This window comes from Cucumis melo, chromosome 4 (genome assembly GCF_025177605.1).
Source record: "Cucumis melo cultivar AY chromosome 4, USDA_Cmelo_AY_1.0, whole genome shotgun sequence".
NCBI lineage: Eukaryota > Viridiplantae > Streptophyta > Magnoliopsida > Cucurbitales > Cucurbitaceae > Cucumis > Cucumis melo.
The window spans coordinates 16,423,126-16,429,125 of NC_066860.1; the positions used below are offsets into that span (position 1 = coordinate 16,423,126).

The 6,000-nt window shown below is 35.0% G+C and overlaps 1 long non-coding RNA gene across 1 annotated transcript; it reads right to left on the bottom strand.

Annotated features, from left to right (window-relative positions):
* Positions 1-2,063: 2,063 nt before the first annotated feature.
* LOC103490000 (uncharacterized) lies at positions 2,064-5,244 on the bottom strand. The gene is made up of 4 exons (XR_007820129.1): positions 4,234-5,244; positions 3,931-4,152; positions 2,857-3,185; positions 2,064-2,782 (listed from the first exon to the last, which is right to left on the bottom strand). It is a non-coding gene; the product is annotated as an uncharacterized LOC103490000 (long non-coding RNA).
* Positions 5,245-6,000: the final 756 nt, after the last annotated feature.

The following is a 6,000-nucleotide window of genomic DNA, read 5'->3' on the forward strand; positions in this document are numbered from 1 at the left end:
ATTAAGGGTTGCAAATATATATCAATCTCTTTCTTAGGAGATTTGGGTCCAGGTACAAGCAAAGACATGAAAAAATTGGATTCTTTCACGCACTTCCAATGGGGCAAATTGTACAGTATAAGCCCACTGGTCACATGCTATAGGCAATACTCATATTTCGAAATTGATTAAAATCGTTTGAAGCTAAGCCTAAATGAACATTTCTTGGCTCTAAAGCAAATTAAGAAAATTCTCTATCAAAGTGCTTCCATCTTGATGTCTTAAAACATCCTCTGTGTCAACACGTTTATCCTTATGTTATCTCATCTCAAAAGCGATATGTTTTGATAAAAATAATCGTTTCAACCTTGGAATATATTAATGGAAAGTGACGCAGAACCTTATTTGGAATCTTTTTTCTTTTCCACTATCAGTTGTTTTATATCGAGATTCACTGCATACTGGACAACTTTGACAATTAGCAAATTCTTTTCAAAATAATACACAGTCATATTTGTAAGCGTGGATGGAATCATATATTTACCCTAAGTCACATACTTTTCTCTTAGCTTCATAAAATGATTTAGGTATAAATATATCGATTGGAAATGCATCTTTCAACAATTCTAGTAGCATATCGAACGATTTGCTGTTCCAATTATTCAACCTATATGCATTAACTTCACTAAAAAAAATTAAGAAGTAAAATTTGGTACATCTAGGATACAAAGGGTTATGTGCTTCATTCATCAACTCCTAAAAATGTTACTAGTACCCATTTCATCTACATCTTTTGGAAATTCATCATCAAAACCATCTCTGTCATCAAATTTTTCTTCCCTCACTATCATTGATCCTTACAAATCAGTTAAAAGATCTAAAATACCATCATCCTCGTGCCAACATTAAGACTTTCCACTTAATCTACCACTTTCTAATGAAGTAGCAACCTGTTCAAATCGAGCTAAGTTTGTTGCTTCTCCATGATAAACCCATTTATTATATAAAGAAGATATTTCATATGTAAATAAATGCCGCTATACTCCATCCAATGTTTGTGTCATTGAATTTTGATGATACTTACATGGACACCTAGTTTTCCCCACATCATTTACATGACGACACTTAGCCACTTCCATAAATTGAGCAACTCCCTCAATATAAACCCTAAACCCTAAACTTGAAAATCTATTTTTTAGTTTATCCAATCCTTATCATCTTCAAATAGAATGGACAAAAAATTAACCTTGTAGCAAATTATGACAACGTATTAGCTAAATTGTCAAACTGACCTAAAAAGTTAAAATGTGTTTAAGTAATACTTTAACTAAAAAAAAACGAGTTAAAAAGTATTTAAGTGCTTTTTGTATTGTTTTTAGTTTGATGTCACATTTGAGTTTCTTTTTAACTTTTTTTTTTTTTTTGAGTTAAAGTGTACTTTCCTAACTCAAAATCAACCCCAAAGTCCCAAAAAATGGTCTAAGTGGCACTTTAACTCAAAAAAAATAAGTTTAAACTACCAAGTGTAATTTTCAAACTAAAAACCAACAAAAACCCAACTACTAAGGGGGCGTTTGGAGGAAGGGAAAGAATAAGGAGGGAAAGGAATAAAGAAAATGGGGATCGTGAAAAGGAAAAAATTATGATAATCCTTGTTTGGGGGAAGGAATAAGTTGGAAGATTATGAGGGGCTTATTATAATCCTTGTTTGGGGGAAGGATTATATGGGAAGGAATATGAGGGATTATGATAATCCTTGTTTGTGGGAAGACATGGGAAAATTATGATAATCCTTGTTTAGGGGAAGGATTATGACCCAAAAAAAAGTTCCATTTTTTTTAATTCGTATAAAATATTTTTTTCAATGTATTATTTTTTATTTGTATTTTATTTACCGAAATTTGGAATTTCTATTGCAAATCATGTTCTATTAGCTATTATAAAACGTCAATTTTGAACATCGAGTACTCAACATTTTCGTGCCAACAAAATTATTGATGTTGTACGTGCAATATCGGGAAATTGCATCGTTAACAATCGATTTGAAAAAACGATGAAACCGACGTAATAACATTAAAACGAAATGGGAGAAAGGGACCAAATGTTTTTTAAAGAATGCAATTAAATATTGAACGTCAATTACATCGTAGATGATGATAATGCAAAGTAGGAAAAAAGAATCCAAGGACATCAAAACCAAAAATGGGTCATACAACGAAAGCAAATAGACAATTACGGGTTATCGCACAGAATGACCCTATAGTTGTAAGCTTCAACTCATCGGGCATGTCTAAAAAGGTTTTCATGAGTGACATCTTCTCTATCACTACCATCATACATTTCGTGAAGTCCTCGCACCCGAAATAGACTGCAACTGTGTAATGACGTCCCGTCGCAAAGCTTTTTCCTTTTGGCTAGCTCTATCTAGCCATTCAACAAAGGCTTTGAGTTGGTCATTCGCATAGTCCATGGCTTCACGAATGAGGTCAAAAGTCTCGAATGTTTGCATGCCATGCTTCCTCCTTTAACTATTGGAACCTGACCTACAATCGTTGGACCTACCAGATCATTTGGCCATCATGTCTTCAGGCTACATGTTCATTATGGGGTTGCACATATTGAAGAACTCCATATCCCTGCCATCTTCTGGTTGCACACCATCGTTAGGTCCTAGCACATTCGACCCGATATCAGTGAACGTCTCTGCACGGGCCCCTATCGCCTAGTCTTTCCCAAAGATGTATGACAACTTGTTTTAATGCGGGAAAGGCTTGTTGAGAAGTCCTTTTGCTGCAGCATGTGTCTGTACATAATAAAACAAATATGATTAGAATTTGATTATAATGATGTAATCATACAGTTAAGTTTGCATCTTACCCAGACTCAATTGTCAAACATGTCCTCCGTAATCAAGCACTTCTTCTCATCGTTCCATCCGAAGTCACTGCACGTCGGTCCCCTCATTTTTGCAATGGCCTGAAATGTTCATTTTAGTAATTTGATTATGCTTTCGATCACAGTGGTGGATGTCAATCTGTATCCTGGCATTCTCTCTCCCAACATTCTCACCAACTATGACAAATAACCCGATAGAAAAGTCCCATTGTTTGACTGCCAACCTCCCATGATGATCAAGTCGACGAGGCATGTCTCCTCTGCCTTCGTCCATAGATGCTTAGTGTTCCTAGATGAATTAGCCATATTGACTAACCAATGGATTAAAAAAAACTATTGTAAGTAACATATGTAGACAAGCAATACTCAACGAGGTAATATATTAATTAAATATCAATGAGATTGTAAAAGAAAAAATCATCATTACACATCAACAAACTACAAAATAAGTGAATCCCAATCTGCATAATACAACCGTCTTAAGAACGTGGTTCTACTACAACTAAAATGATACTAATCATTAGGCAACTGCCATTCGTTGAACATCAATTCCGCAAGGGCATCTCTCCATTGAGTCCATTTGTTTGAGGCCTCAATGTAGTTGATGTTATCATCGCTAGTAGTTGTGTATGTCGAGTCACCCTTATCTTTGTCGTCCAATATGTCAGCATTCGTCATCTCAAGATTTATTAAATCATGGAGTAGACAATAAACCATAATCGTGCGACATTAAGCTTGAATGAGGTAGTATAACTTTTTGCATAGTACTGCCCAGTGGTCCTTCAACAGCCCGTACGCTCGTTCAATAACATTAAGTGCAAAAGAATGTTTCATGTTGAAGAACTCTTTCGATGTTGTTAGAGCGTTTTCGGTACCACACCACTCTTGTAGATGATATCGTTGTTCGCTATATGACGCTATAAATTCCTCTGCATTTAGGTATCCCGCATCGCCCAAGTAGTAATACCCTAATATGATTTTTTATTTTGTTATACTCTAATGGCGGCTATGTAAAAGGAAGTTAAATGTGGTTTAAGGGAAACATATGCTTTTAACCTTTGGAACCTTCAGACTGTTAGGTCGTGAAATTCTATCTCGCAGGATACGAGAATCCGCTGTTGATCCTTCCCAGCCGGCTAAGACAAAAACAAAGTTCCCTTTCGTGTTACATATGTCGAGGATGTTTATCGCCACCACAATTCGGGTTCAATACCTTGGTCGATCACTTGCGAGCATGTTCACTTTGATGTATGTGTTGTCTAAGACCCCAAGGAAATTCTACAGTGAATAAGAAACGATGAATAAGATGTGGGAAAAGTTCGTTGCGTATTAAAAATATCGAAAGGAACAATCCCTAACCTTGAAACATTGCCACCTCGCATCTGTGCTTGTGCTCGTCACAGGTTGTGGCTTTGCTATTAACTTTTCATGCAGATGAAGCACAACCATCAAGACAAGGTTGAAATGTCGCGATACTGTCTCACTGGACCATACAAACTCTGGTTAAATCTCATGATTCTTCACATCATGCACCAACACATGAAGGAAGATAGCAACCATCTCCTTAACGTCGACGATTCTCGTCGATTCTAAGCCAATCGTTGTTCGAAGTAGATGTCACAAAATTGTGAAGCATCGTCTATCCATTTGCATACTTTTGCTGACATACAAGATCAGACATGTGTATCTTGCAGAAGTACGCTAGGTGTCTAATCTTATTCCTAGTGTCACATGGTATTTGTGATAGCCTTTCGTGGTCATTCAACAACGCCTCCAAAGTTAGTAGCAACTGGCGTTGGGCCATTGTGAAAACAATTAAAATAGTGGCAAGTTCGATTGGATCCATTTTGAAATACTATAAGAGGGAATCTGCTAAGGGTGAAGGAGATGGTAAATGAATTTACTAAAAAAATGTGTTTGAGAGCTTAGATGGTGTAGTTATATATATTTGTATATGCGTTGACAATGTTGAATTTTATGACCTATGGCTAATGAATGTGGTTTTTTTTCTTCTACTTGTGTGGTGTGAATGTTTATTTCTTTCTTTAGCATTCGGGTTATGCAATTACTATGTTTTTCAAATTTGGTAGCTTGATTATGAAATATTAAAAACATATCAATATGTTTTTAATATTAAAAATTTAACAAAATTCAACTATTGAAAAATATTTTGGCAATGATATGTAATAGCAAAATTGTAAAGGTTATTTATTTTTTTTAACAAAATAAATTCGAAAATTAGATATTTGACCAATAGTTGAAATAACCCAAATTTAATTTTGGGAATGTGGTCCTTTAATTATCAAATGTGTAATGGTACGACGTAATTGATGCGTTTACTATTAAAAACATGCTGTGGAAATGCATTACGGAAAGAATGGGAAACATGCATCAGGGTTGAATATGCTTAAAACAGTTGTTGCAAATATAATATAAATTTTATCAAACTTCATGTGAAATTCCAAATAAAAAGGTGTTACCATAAAATGTTTGTTTTTTACACCTGTATTAAAACACAAAAACTTATGCGTGAATATGTAGAAACCCTAATACCCTGAGATTTCGCTCTACATACTCTGGCGCATTGCAAAAGAGAACGAAGAAACATATGTCAGGACCCTATACTCTTGACGCCTATGTATGAAAAGGAAAAAAATGTACAAGGATGTGAATGCATACCTTTGACTATGGACCTAACAACGCGTATGCATGAAAAATGAATAAACTGTTAACAGTTACGTGGAAACAAAAAATAAAATGTGAACAGTCTTCAAATGTTTTTTTTTTTTTTTTTTTGTGCCTCAGCGGAAGGAAGTTCATTCAATAGATTGAAATTGAACTTCATACATATAAAAAAAATGATGTCACATATGCAATGCCATCAAATGTGGGGATATGAGAAGCATGACATGAACATAGTAAATGGAAAAGTGAACAAGTAGAATGTAACGCGGGCATCGAATGTGATGACATGATGACATGAAAGGCATGAAAATGATTATGAAATGGGAAAACCATATACCATGGATGCCAACTACAAAACAATGTATATATAGAATTGGAAGGCAAAAGTTAATGCTCCATTAAAGAACAAACCAAATAAATATATCCTTTGACACATGTGAT